Raw genomic sequence first — 14,066 nt, 5'->3', positions numbered from 1 at the left:
ATATAGAGCACGGCTGATAGTGTGAAATATGCATAACTACAGTAAGTAAATATAGCAATGTGTGTGTAATCGTAAAAGCTGAATATATTGCAAAAGCCAAATGCTGTGTATCAATGTATGGCATGTGTAACTGCAAAAGCTAAATATAGGGATGTATGCATAACTACGAAAGCAAAGTATAGTGATATATTCGTAACCATGAGAGCCAAAGTTGTCTTGCACTTCCAATTCATACCTCGAGATGAGAGCATAAGGAAGCCAGAATTAGCTTGAGTTTAAATATACTTACAAAGATGTTGACTGTTTTTTATGTAATAGTGATGTGGTTGAAAGGAGGAGGAGAGAAAGAGCTAGGTGGATTGTATAGGGAACTAGGACCAAAAACAGGGTAGGGGGTCAGTGTGGGAGAGTATAAGAGTAAGGGAGGAAAAAGTAGAAGGTGGAGGATTAGAGTGGGAGGGCATATATTAAATACATTGGGTAAAAAAAGTAAATGTATAAATAAATAATAGAAATGCTGAGCTGTGCAGGCATGGAACACTACTATACAAAATTTATGTATGTATATATGTATGACCCAAAACAGTTTTTGGTAAATATACAGTACTGTATAAGGAAGGTTGATTAAAAAACAAGGTGGAAGATTTTGTATTTAAGTGACCAAGAAGGACAAAATGGTGAAGTAAAGGGGATGGGAAAGTACAAGGAAGAGTATATAAGGGAGGGTGGTGCATCTCAGGATTGGGGGTTGTTACAGAATGTGGTGAAAGTTTTTGGCGCATCAGATAGAGCCAGGAATCCGGGGGCTTGAGTGATGAGTGAAGCATGGCCCATTGGACTGGGCAGACTTGAACTGCCTGGAAATTGCTACTCTTCACCCTGCCCTGGGGTGGGAAAGGAGGTCTGGATGATGATGATAATGATAGAGAGTTAAGACAAATGTGATGGTGATCCTTTTGTTTCTCTCAGCCCAGGCAGGATAAGTACGAAGCAGACAATAGATAGCTGAATACAGGGGCCAGTTTATATAAGTCTAGAATTGGAGATGTAAAAAGATAAGAAATATAAAGATTTGAAGGTCAAGTACTTCTTCCCAGTTTATTTGTAGTTGCGATGGTTAAATTCTGGTAGTGAACAAACTCTGGTACCTGAGCCGTTGTTAGTTGGAATATTGCATGTTATCCATTCGGTGTCCTTAGTATTAGGCTTTCCATTTATTTTCATTTTTTTTTTTTTAGTATTCCATTTTTTTTAGTCGTTTAGTACAGTACAACTTCATTTTATACTTATGCAAATTTTTTAGATGTTGCGCCCCCTACCCCTTTATTTCTTTTGTGTTGTTTAATTTGTGGCATGCTATCAATAATTCTGCCAGCTTCAATTTTTTCTCTATCCTGGTCTGGGCCTTATCTCACTTCCTCTTTAGGCAGGAAAAAAGGTCAGAATGATGATGATGTTATCGGAAAATTTTTTATATTTTGTAGATTGTGTCAGTCAGTGATCTTAATATGCTGTGATTTTTTATTGTTTCATGTGTGTATATTTTTACGCCCACATCGAGGAAGGAAACACAGAACCAGTATTTGCTGTGTAAGCCAATACATTCCGTGTGAAGTACCAGTTTGCATGGTACATCAACATTTCTCAGTATACAGTGAGTCTCCATTATAAGCTGCTGTTATTTTTAGTTATGGAATTAAGTGCACGGTAAACTGTTGAAAAAAAATAAAGCCTCCTATGCTAAATTTTCTATAAGACTGATTTGCCATAGTCAGGCAGTTAACCCTACCAGTTGTATGGAAGTAAGGTGTAATATTTTGGATCAAACTTCTGCCATTGAAAATTTCTTGTTGTTTATATATCATATCGCTTTCCAACCAGACCAAGAGTAACAGAAGTACATACATTCCTCACATAACGTATACAGTGTGTGTCCATTTTGTAATTTGTACTAGCTGTAACCAGATGATGTTACTTGGTCTGGGAAAGCCAGCAATACCTCATTTACTTTAACCTGGCCCAGATTTTCATCCTTCTTCACTTTATTTCACACAGCACAGTAGCAGAAGAGAAAATTGCTATGGCTCTACATCCTTTCTGTAGCACTCCTTCATTATTAGCACCATATACTAGTGGTAATCTATTGCCACAACTTAGTATGCAAGGTGGAGAGATACCAGTGTTAGGCCAAGTTAGAGTAGAAAGGGTATAGTTGAGAGGAAGTTAAAGCAAGCCATATCTAACCCCCTCTAACTGAGATATCTTTTCTAACATGATTATAAAATTCTGGTTAGAGTAAGGGTAATGTGAAATTGATTATATTATGGTTTCCTGTAAGCCAAGAAACCATTTACAATGCTGGGTGGTAACCATATAACCAAACCATACATGCTCCCTACGTGTCAACAAGTGGGTTGGTGGAGGGTTAGTGCCCCTCCCCATAAAACAAATAACTCAAAGTCAAATGGCCACCCCGTACGGGATTGTGGTGTCTGGCAATAGATAGATAGATATTGAAGAGGTGAAGGTACGAGAACATAGTGATTTTTGGTAAGCGAAAACCCGTCAAGCCAAGAAACCATTTACAACGCTGGGTGGTAACCATATAACCAACCCGTACGTGCTCCCTACATGTCAACAAGGGGGTTGGTGGAGGGTTAGTGCCCCTCCTCGTGAAACAAATAACTCAGAGTCAAATGGCCACCCCTTATGGGATTATGGTGTCTGGCAATAGATAGATAGATAGAAAACCCATCTTCTCAGCTGTGTGTGAAGAATAATTTACTGCTTACACTTGAGAGATGGAGTGAGGATCCTAAAGGCTTCAGGGATGTGTGAATGAGCATGTGTTTTGATGCACTGGGGGTGCTGGTTGATAATTGTCCCGTTTTAGTGCTTTCTCTTTCTTGTTTCTGGATCCTACCTCACACTATCATTTTGGTGGTAGTTAGGCTTGGGATGATGATGATGATGATGATGATGATGATGAGGAGGAGGAGGAGGAGGAGGAAGAGGAGGAGGAGGATAATAATGATGATGATGATGATGATGATGGTATGATGATGATGATGATGTTGATGATTGATGATGATTTACAAAACTTTGGGAGGATAATAAATTTGCTTAGTGTACATGTCTGTGTTTCATGGTTGAACGTTACAAGCATGGAAAACTTATATTTCTGAAGTAAAAATATATTTCTGAAGTAAAGATATATATTTACTGAATAGGGAGCAACTTTCAAACGAACATAGGTTAATATACGAGCAGCTTAATCCATTCAATCCGATAGTGTTGCGTTTATTTTACTCTTGCTACCTTCTGATGATTTAAGTCTTTGGAGATCATTCATAGTGGTGTAGTTTAGTGGAGATAGTTTTTAAACTTCTCACTGAGACTAGTTTTTCGTCTCGTTTCGTTTATAAATGATCCAGTATGCTTGTATGTGTCAGCCTTTGTCACCTAATGGCAGCTCTCCACTCTTCTCCATCTCCAGCAGCCTCCCTATTCAGTCTCATATTCCTGAGGTTGCACTCTATGAACTTGTCCCAGGTAGCAAGAATAAAATAAAAATTACATCCGAGTGGTCAGTGATGAAATAGCTTTATGTGGATAATAAATGTATGCACCCTGAGCTTGATCCAGCCAGTCTCAGATATTTTTGGGCTGGTTTCACTGTTCCTGTTTTGTTGCGACTTAAAGTGTGGTAAATTCTGTCCTTTCATAACTTGTCTCTAATTGCCATCTTTTTGAATGATGAGTCGTAACAAGAGCTTTAAACTAGAGCATGGTAGTAGTCATAAATAAGCGCTGTGGAAAGGATGTAGAGCCATAGCAGTGTCATATTCTGCCAGTGTGGGATTAAAACTAGAATATGATGGTAGTCAGAAAGAAGTGCTGTGGAAAGGATATACAGCCATAGCATTGTCATGTTCTGCTAATGTGGAGCTTTGGAGGGACAGTAAAAGAAAGATGCTGTGTTGTCATGTAGAATTTTTAGGTTAGAGGAAAGCTTGTGCTAAAATGCCACTGTTCAACCCAAGAGATGGCTGTAGGCTTTTCTGTTGTTGTAATACTGCGAGGGATGTATACTGTAGTGTCTTTCTTAAATGGCCAAGACACTATACTGCTTTTACTCCAACTTGGCCCAGATTTTTGCCCTTTTAGCATATTTTTTTCACAGAGCTTAGTTGCAGAAAGAAGACAATACAACAGCCCTCCATCCTTTCGACAGCACTTCTTGACTAGCACCATGCTGTATAGGTATTTTATTGTTACAACTTAGTATTCAAGGCGGAGGGATGGCAATTTTAGGCCAAATTAGAGTAAAAAGGGTATAGTAGCCTACCATTGGGCCCTCTTGAGTTCCCAGAGGTTTAATAAAGGCTTGCAAAGACACAAAAGCAACAACTGAGAAACTGTTAATTTTGTTTTGCATCCTCACAGACCACACTGGGAGTCATTGTGGTAAGGTAGAACAAAAGGACTGTGAAATCAGCCTGTAAACCTCTTGACTTTCTGTTGCTCATGTGTTTTATTCTTACTGGGTTTGGTTTTTGACTTTATTGTAGTGTTTTGTCCCTTTGTTTTGTCATTTTATCACATAGGTTTTCTTCTCCCTCTGTCATAACTTTAGCCATGTTATTCTTCATCCTCCTACCTTTTTTTTTGTAATGTAGGTTGACTGTAGCCTTTCCACCCTTCCTACCCTTTCCAACCCATCCCAGTCCTTACCTAAGTACCGTAAACACTGTAGCCGTAGAATAAATTTGTACCCTGTCGTACTCTCTGACTTTCACTTATCCATTCTCTAGTTTAGTTGTATTTTTTTCTGTACTGTAGTGGTCTTGAATTTTATCCTATCCCTTCAAAATAGTGACATTTTTTATTTTATTCCTGCTACTACCACCAGACCATATATTAAACTTAAAAGCAGGATATCTGGTAGGTAAGAGGTTGATGAAGGCTACGTCTAACCTCTCAGGGCAGGTCTCTCCTAGTAAGTAAATTCCCTAAGTGATACTGTGATCAGAAATACATCACTGTGGCAGAGGGGTTGATCTTTCTACTTTATGGATTGGTTGCCCTGCAGTACCCACGAAATATAAGTATGTTTGGTAGAGCTGCCTGTGTATAATAGTAATGTACAGTTGAGAGCAGAAATTCACATCACCCTTTGCTGTATGGTATGAGCCTTTGACCTGCTAAAACTGTATGGCAATTGATGAATGTGCTTTAACATACTATCTGCCTATAGCCAGATGCCATGATCCCGTAAGGGGTGTCCTTTTGTCTTTGAGTTAGTTGTTTTACAGGGAGGGGTCACTAACCCTCTGCAAACCCCGTTGTTGATTTACTCTATATAATTATTATTTATTGCTCAGCTTAAAATAATTTCCTTGGTTTTAACAGACAAGCAGGCTCAGATCATATTTAGGTGGTTGACACAAATTTTCATTTCAATGTACCAGCCTATAAGATGTCCCTCCCCCTCTACGTTGAATAAAATGATTTGTTAGTAGAAAGTAAAGTCTTGAAGGCAACTTGCTGGAGAGGGTTAAAAAAAGCGAAGATTAATATTTTGCTCAATGATGGTGTGGGTTTTCATTGTTAGTACTGAACATCTCTTTGGTGGAAATTCAGTTTGGGTGGATGATGATGAGGATGAGGATGATGGTGATGATGCAAATGATGATGATGATGGTGGTGGTGATGGTGATGATGCAAATTATGATGATGATGATGATGATGATAATAATGACTGGCAAAATGATGGCAGTGGCAATAATGAGGATGATTTTTAACTTTGCAAACGACCACTTACTAAGAAGAGCATACAACCTGATTCCTACACTGTTATGAAGAGAGAATTCAGTATTGAGAGTAATTTTTCATATATGTGTAAAGTTTGCTCAGTCAGTGTACAGCGGCGTGTGTGTATATAGTGCAGCCTCCCTGTAATATAAACAGATATGAATGTAATCGTTTAGAAATAAATGATAAAGGAAAGCTAATTTTTTCAGTGCAGTTTTTCACCTCTAGGTTATATGTACTGCTACTACTACTACTACTGCTACTACTACTACTGTGGCTGCTACTGCAACTACTATTACTACACTACTACTATTTACTGCACTACTACTGCTACTACTACTACTACTATCATTCTCTCTCGCTCTGTCTGTCTGTCTGTCTGTCTGTCTCTCACACACACACACACACACACACACACACACACACACACACACACACACACACACACACACACACACACACACACACACACACACACACACACACACACACACACACACACACACACACATTTTTCTTGCTGCGTAACCTGAAGCAGGTCGTGGCTGTGGTTATGTACAGGTTTTTATGACCTTCACCTTACCCTATCCTCCATCCCACCTCACCAGCCCCTTGGAGGGACGAGGAGGAAAGAGAGGTAGAAATGAGGAAGGAAGGGGGAAGGGAAGAAGGAAGGGAGGAGAGAGAAGCTAGAAGGAGAGAGGAAAAAGTAGAAATGAGGAAAAGGGAAAGGAAGAAGGAAGGGAGGAGGAGGAAAGAGAGGTATAAATGAGGAAGGAAGGGGGAAGAGAAGGGAGGGAAGGGAAGAAAAAAGGGAGGAGTGAGAGAAGGCAGAAGGAGAGAGGAGAAAGTAGAGATGAGGAAGAAGGAAAGGGAAAGGAAGAAGGAAGGGAGGAGGAGGAAAGAGAGGTAGAAATGAAGGAAGGGGGAAGAGAAGGGAAGAAAGAAGGGAGGAGTGAGAGAAAGAAGAAGGAGAGAGGAGAAAGTAGAGATGAGGAAGAAGGAAAGGGAAAGGATGAAGGATGGATGGAATGAGAGAGTGATAGAGGAGAGAAAGTAAAAATGAGGAAGGAAGGAAGAGAAGGAAAGCTAAGGGGGAGGAATGAGAGAAAGAAGGAGGAGAGAAGGAACACTAGAAAGGAGGAAGATGGAAGGTGAGGGGGGGATGGAAGAAGTGAGGGAGAAGAGGAGAGAAAGAAAACATGAGAAGTATGGGAGGGAATGGAGAATGATGTGAAGGGGAAGGGAAGGGGAAATTGATGGAGAAGAGAGAAGGTAGTGATGGGGAGAAGAAGAAAGGAAGAGGGGAGAAGGAAAATGAAAGGGGAGGAAAGAAGAAAGGGAGACGACGAGAAGAAGGAAAGTAGGAATGAGGAGTGTGGGAAACTGACGAAGGAAAAAGGAAGGTGAATGAGTAGAGAAGAAAGGGGAGAGGTTTGAAAAGTAGAGATGATGAAGGAGAGAGAATGAAAGTGAAAGAGAAGGGAGGAAAGAGGGAATGAGGAGTGTGGGGGTAAAGGAGGGAGAAAGAAAGGGAGGGGAAGAAAGTAGAAAGAAGGAGTATGGTTTGAAAGTCAAGGAAAGAAACCGAAAGGCAAGAACATATTGAGGATTAAGATAGAGAAGAAGGAGAAGAAACAGGTAAATACCAAAGAAGGGGGTGAAGGAGGAGACAGAAAATCAGGTGAGGAGAAGGGTATATAAGAGCAAGGTGTATGGAAAGCAGGTTAGTGCACCATCGACCTGGGAAGGAAAAGGTTGACGATTCTTTTCTCAAATTACCAGGTACCAGAATCATGGGCCTGTAGTTCTTTCACCTTAAATTGGCCCAGATTTTCGTCCTTTTGGAGCTTATTTCACGTAGCTCGGTTACACAAGACAATGCTACGGCTCTACATCCTTCCCATAGCACTACTTCATGACTAGCATCCTATTCTAGTGTCAGTCTACCGCTACAGCTCAGCATTCAAGATGGAAAGGCGGCAATTTTGGGCCAAGTTAGAGTGAAAAGAGTACAGCAGCTCAATTGGATAGGAGGAATTTTGTCTACGAAGTTCAGTATATAAAGAATTCTTCCCCAAAATCTAGTCTTTCTCTCCTTACTGTCCTCTTCTTTTCTCCTCTCTCTTTACTGGCCTCTTCTTTTTTTCTCTCTCCTTGCCGTCCTCTTCCTCTCTTCTCTCTCCTTACTGTCCTCTTCACTTCTCTTCTCTCTCCTCACTGTCCTCTCTTCTTCTCCCTTCTTACTGTCCTCTACTCTCCTTCTCTCTCCTTACTGTCCTCTTCCTCTCTTCTTCTCTCTCCTTGCTGTCTTCTTCTTCTCTTCTTTCTCCTTACTGTCCTCTTCTTCATCTCTCCATATACTGTACTCTTCTGCTCTTCTCTCTCCTTACCATCCTCTCTTCTTCTCTTCTTTCTCCTTACTGTCCTCTTCTGCTCTTCTCTCCTTCTTCTCTTCTTGATATTTCCGTGTATCTTCCTGCCTTTATTTTCCTTCTACTACTACTACTACTATTACTACTACTACAGCTACTACTACTACTACTACTACTACTACTACTATTATTATTATTATTATTATTATTATTATTATTACTACATTATTATTATTACTGCTACCGGTACTACTACTGCTGCTGCTGCTGCTGCTGCTGCTACTACTACTACTACTACTACTACTACTACTACTACTACTACTACTACTACTACTACTACTACTACTACTACTACTACTGAAGCTTAGTGGTAGTTCTTAATTTTTCTTGTCTTCCGGGTACGGCCTCTCTCTCTCTCTCTCTCTCTCTTTCTCTCTCCCTCTCTCTCTCTCTCTCTCTCTCTCTACGTAAAAAAAAAATCTCGGCACTAAAAAATAAATCAGTTACAAAGAGAATATTAAAATGAAACATGGAAAATAAATCGCCAAGAATCAGGTGTAAAGAGAGTCCTTCCGAATTTAGGGACCTTGAACGCAAATCATCTGTTGGTTTATCAAGAGTTTATTTAGAGGAGAAAAAACCCATGAAGGCTGGAATTACCTACACCTGGACAGCAAAATATCCGCTTCTCTCTCTCTCTCTCTCTCTCTCTCTCTCTCTCTCTCTCTCTCACACACACGCACACACACACACACACACACACTTCATGACATCACAGACATCATTACCATCATCATTATTATCATCACCATCTTTATCATCTGCGTCATCATCATCATCATCATCGTCATCATCATCATCATCACTTTCAACAACCTTAAAACAATCATCATCATCATCATCAACATCATCATCATCACCACCATCATCATCATCATCATCACCACCACCACCACCACCACCACCTCAAATACACTAAAATAAGGACCTTGAGGGAACAGTGTAGGAAAACTTTGAGACCGTAACGCCTTTCCACAAGGGATTTATGCACAGGGAGCGTAATAAGTGGTTGGTGAAGGTGGTAGTGTGGTTATGATAAAGAATAAAAATAAAATAGAGATAAGTAATAAAAAAAATTTCTTCTAGATTAGGTATGGAAGGTTATGTGGCTCTAAATCTATCTATCTGCCTGTCTGTCTACCTGTGTCTATCTATCTATGTATGTTCAGTACCTATCTATCTATCTATTTGTCTGTCTGTCTGTCTATATACTTATTTAACTATCTATCTATCTCTATCAATCTATCTGTCTATCCTTCTATCTATCTGACTGTCTACCTATCTATCTATCTATTACCAGACGCCTTAATCATGACTGATGATGATGATAATGATGATGATGATAAAGATAGTGACGAGGACAATGATGACGAAGATGATAATGACGACGACGATGATGATGATGATGATGATGATGCTGAGATTGGTCACCGTCATATTAATGTTGATGATGATGACGATAATGATGACGATGATGGTAATGATGATGATGATGTTAATTACGATGTTAAAACAGGTGTGTGTGTCAGAAGGGATGTTTGTTTCTACAGGTGTGCGGCTTACTATCGCTTCCTCTGTTTTCTTGGCTCTTGAAATAGGTGTGTGTGTGTGTGTGTGTGTGTGTGTGTGTGTGTGTGTGTGTGTGTGTCCAGCCCACATCGTCTATAAAAAAAAAAATTGTGAACATAATCATGATGATGATGATGATGATGGTTCTGGTACTGATTATAGTATTATTGGTATTATTATTATTATTATTATTATTATTATTATTATTATTAGTACCGGTAGCAGTAGTAGTAGTAGTAGCAGCAGCAGCTGCAGCGGTAGTAACAATATAATAATAATAAAAATAAATAATAATAATAATAATAATAATAATAGTAATAATAATAATAATAATAATCATAATAATAATAATTATAAAAAATAATAATAATAATAAAGCCAGCACAATATCCAAGGCCAAAATAAAACACCTAAAACTAATTACTATATTTATTTTAAAAAACACCAAAAAAACACCAGCTTTTATCATAACTTCTCTCCGTTTTTATTCCTTCCGTTTTCTATGTCGATACCTTAGTCCTTGTGGAGGTTTACCATCCTGTTTGTTTTGTTTTTTTTAACCTGCAAGGGAAAAAAAAACTTGAGTGTTTTTTTATGGCTAAGAAGAGGTGAAGTTGTGTGTGTGTGGGGGGGGAGGTTAAGTTTGTGGGGGGGGTGAGGTGTGTGTGTGTGTGTGTGTGTGTGTGTGTGTGTGTGTGTGTGTGTGTGTGTGTGTGTGTGTGTGTGTGTGCTTCATTTCTGTATTCCACGTCTACTGCTCATTAATACACACACATACACACACACACACACACACACACACTCTCTCTCTCTCTCTCTCTCCCCACCCACCCACACACACACAAACACACACACACACACTCTCTCTCTCTCCCCACCCACACACACACCACAAAAATGACTGTCAATTAAAAAATAATGCAAAGGTGACACTAGTAACTATGAGCCGTGCCCGGAGAACGCGAGGCCTGGGCAGTGCTATATAAGGACACCCCTGTACTTGGAGACTGCTGAGGGTACGTACCGTAGTGTGGGGAAGGACGATAAGGACGTGGGGGGTATGCGCCCTGTGAGTTGCCCTGTGGTAAAGAAAATGGGAGATGGGTGTTAGTTACGGGAATCTTTATTATTATTGTTAATATTATTATTATTATCATTATTATTATTATTACGGTGCTATTATTATCTATTATTATTTATTATTATTATTATTATTATTGCCACCATCACCATTATCATCATCATCATCACCACAGCCACAACCGCAACCACCACCACCACCACCACACTCACCGCTGGACAGATGGGGCAGCATTGACACGGCGGGGTAACCAGCTGGACAGAACAGGTGGGCAAGACGCAGCTAACGGCAGCGCAGTTGGGTGGATTTGGGCAATTTTGACCCGAATATTGCCCCCTAAAAAAAAAAAAAAAAAAAAAAAAAAAACGGATTGAGGTGTTTTTTTTCGTGTTTTTTTTTCAATTTTTTGGGTGTTTTAATTTTGATATTTTTTATATATATATATATATATTTTTTTTTGTGGGTTATATGGAAAGTTGAAAAGGTAATAATGGTGAGAGAGAGAGAGAGAGAGAGACATAGCCATAAATACAGACGCAGATAAATATAATTGAATTACAAGAAGAGAGAAAATGTGAGCAAGTGAGACAGCCCAATACTCACGCTGCGATATGGGGTAGAGCCACCGCCACCACCACCACCAGCAGCAATGCACCACGAACTGCACCCATCCTCACTACACTGCAACACACTCTGCAACACCACGATAGATAGATAGGTAGACAGACAGATAGATAGGTAGGTAGATAGTACCTGTGAAATTTCTCTCGTAACTAAGATTAATCCTTCCTTATTCTTCCTACGATCATTTTTCTTTCGTCGTTTGAGATTTGAATTTCGAGTTTCTCAGTCTTGGAGAAATTTGAATAGAATGATCCAATAGAATGATAGGCAGGCTAGAATGATAGATAGAATAGAATGATAGATACAATATAGCAATGATGGTAGAGAAAAAAACGGCTATAATCTTGCTAAATACGACTACTAACCAGTACCTGGAATTCGAGAGATAGCGATGCGCACCCCACCGTAGTTCCCGTTGCACTGATCCTGGAACCCTCTTTTTCCGCCTTATATAGAGCCAGACCAACGCAGTTCCCTTCCAGTCCTTGGTCTTATTTTCGCCTCTATAATATTTTCAATGGTGTAATGCATCGTTAAAATGAAGCCTTACATGAGGGTCCCTGAAGTGAAGCCTCTCGCGTGTGTGAACCCTTACTGAGGTGAAGTGAAGCAGCGGAAGGGGGTTCAGGAAAATGTAGGATCAGGCAGCTAGTAGAGGTAGATGTAGAACAGTGGCGAATAGAACAGTGGAAAATAGAACTGGAAAATAGAACAATGGAGAATAGAACAGTGGAAAATAGAACTGGAAAATAAAACAACGGAGAATAGAACAGTGGAAAATAGAACTGGAAAATAGAACTGGAAAATATAAGTGGAAAATAGAACAGTGGAAAATAGAACTGGAAAATAGAACAGTGGAAAATAGAGGTGGAAAATAGAACAGTGGAAAATAGAACTGGAAAATAGAACAGTGGAAACTAGAACAGTGGAAAATAGAACTGGAAAAATAGAACTGGAAAATAGAACTGGAAAATATAAGTGGAAAATAGAACAGTGGAAAATAGAACAGTGGAATATAGAGGTGAAAAACAGAACAGTGGAAACGAGGTAAAATTAGTATATATTAAAAATCTTTAGAATTAAAAAAAACTGGAAATTTTACATTAAATTATTGAGTTTGTTAGAATCGTAAAAAATGAAATACTGAAAAAAAAAAAAAAAATATATATATATATATATATATATATATATATATATATATATATATATATATATAAATGCAAGAGTTTTAGGTGGTCTGAGTCTGGTAAATGTTGATGGAGGAGAGTGGAATCTGAAGCAGCTGCTGTTTGCAGATGATACTGCACTGGTGACTGATTCAGAGGAGAGATTGAGACAGATGGTAGAGGAGTTTGGAAGGGTGTGTGAAAGGAGGAAATTGAGAGTAAATGAGAATAAGAGTACAGTGATGAGGTGTACGAGGTTGATAGATGGTAGGGGGATGAATATAGTTTTGAATGGTGAGTTGCTTGAGGAGGTAGATTGTTTTAAATATCTAGGGTCACATGTTGCTGTGGATGGAAGAATAGATGCAGAAGTGAAGTTTAGAATAAATGAAGTAGGAAAGGTGCTGGGAGGAATGAAAAAAGTGTTTAAATGTCGTTCGCTTAGAATGGATGTAAAGAGAAGGCTGTATGAGGGTGTTGTGGTACCGACTGCGTTATATGGGGCTGAAACATGGAATATGGGTGTAGCAGAGAGGAAAAGTTTGAATGTAATGGAGATGAGATGTCTGAGGAGTATGTGTGGAGTGACGCGTATGGATCGAGTGCGAAATGATGAAGTGCGAAGGAGAACTGGAGTTGTTCGGGAGATGGCTGGTAGAGTTGAGCAGAGGGTGTTGCAATGGTTTGGGCATATGGAGAGAATGGATAATGAGCGATTGGTGAAAAAGATAACTAGATCTGATGTGAGAGGTGTAAGACTGAGAGGAAGACCACGAATAGGATGGATGGACAGTGTGAAGAGAGCGCTGGATGCGAGAGGGATGTCTGTTGAGCAAGGAAGAGTGGCTGTGCGTGACAGAAATAAATGGAGAGAAATTGTGAATGAATAAGTGATGACGCAGCCCTGAGGGGATATTCTCCCTCATTTGGTCTGATCAGCTAGTCAGGTCAGGTGCGGGTAAGGGGATGGGTCTGTTATGACGTGGCAGGGGTAAACCAGTTCTGCTGTCGGGCCCTGCTGTGGATGTCACTGCTTGCATTGCGCAGTTGACCTTTGTGCGGTGTGATGCGGTGAGGATCTGTCCGTTCTCCCCTTTGGGGCTAAGATGCGAATGAATGTGTTTGAATGGATGAGTAAATGGAGAGTGAGTCGTCCTGTCTCGGCTACCTCCCTTTCCTTGGGGGAAGCAGCCGAGGTACATATATATATATATATATATATATATATATATATATATATATATATATATATATATATATATATATATATATATATATATATACATCCTAATCTTGCAGGAAAATACTCAATATATCACATACCTCTTGGTAAAAAAATGAATGTGAGAAATAGATAAATGAATGAATAGATACAGT

At 39.5% G+C, this 14,066-nt stretch overlaps 1 long non-coding RNA gene across 1 annotated transcript; it reads right to left on the bottom strand.

Moving 5' to 3' along the window:
• Window positions 1–10,843: 10,843 nt before the first annotated feature.
• Window positions 10,844–12,150, bottom strand: LOC145416128 (uncharacterized). The gene is made up of 4 exons (XR_013900199.1): window positions 11,895–12,150; window positions 11,503–11,592; window positions 11,112–11,235; window positions 10,844–10,897 (listed from the first exon to the last, which is right to left on the bottom strand). It is a non-coding gene; the product is annotated as an uncharacterized LOC145416128 (long non-coding RNA).
• Between the last annotated feature and the right edge of the window lie 1,916 nt (window positions 12,151–14,066).

This window comes from Coenobita brevimanus, chromosome 104 (genome assembly GCF_032717465.1).
Source record: "Coenobita brevimanus isolate Jiangsu-jjx chromosome 104, ASM3271746v2, whole genome shotgun sequence".
Classification (NCBI taxonomy): domain Eukaryota; kingdom Metazoa; phylum Arthropoda; class Malacostraca; order Decapoda; family Coenobitidae; genus Coenobita; species Coenobita brevimanus.
Note: the sequence above shows the minus strand (reverse complement) of the source record. Positions and strands in the feature narration are given on the sequence as shown.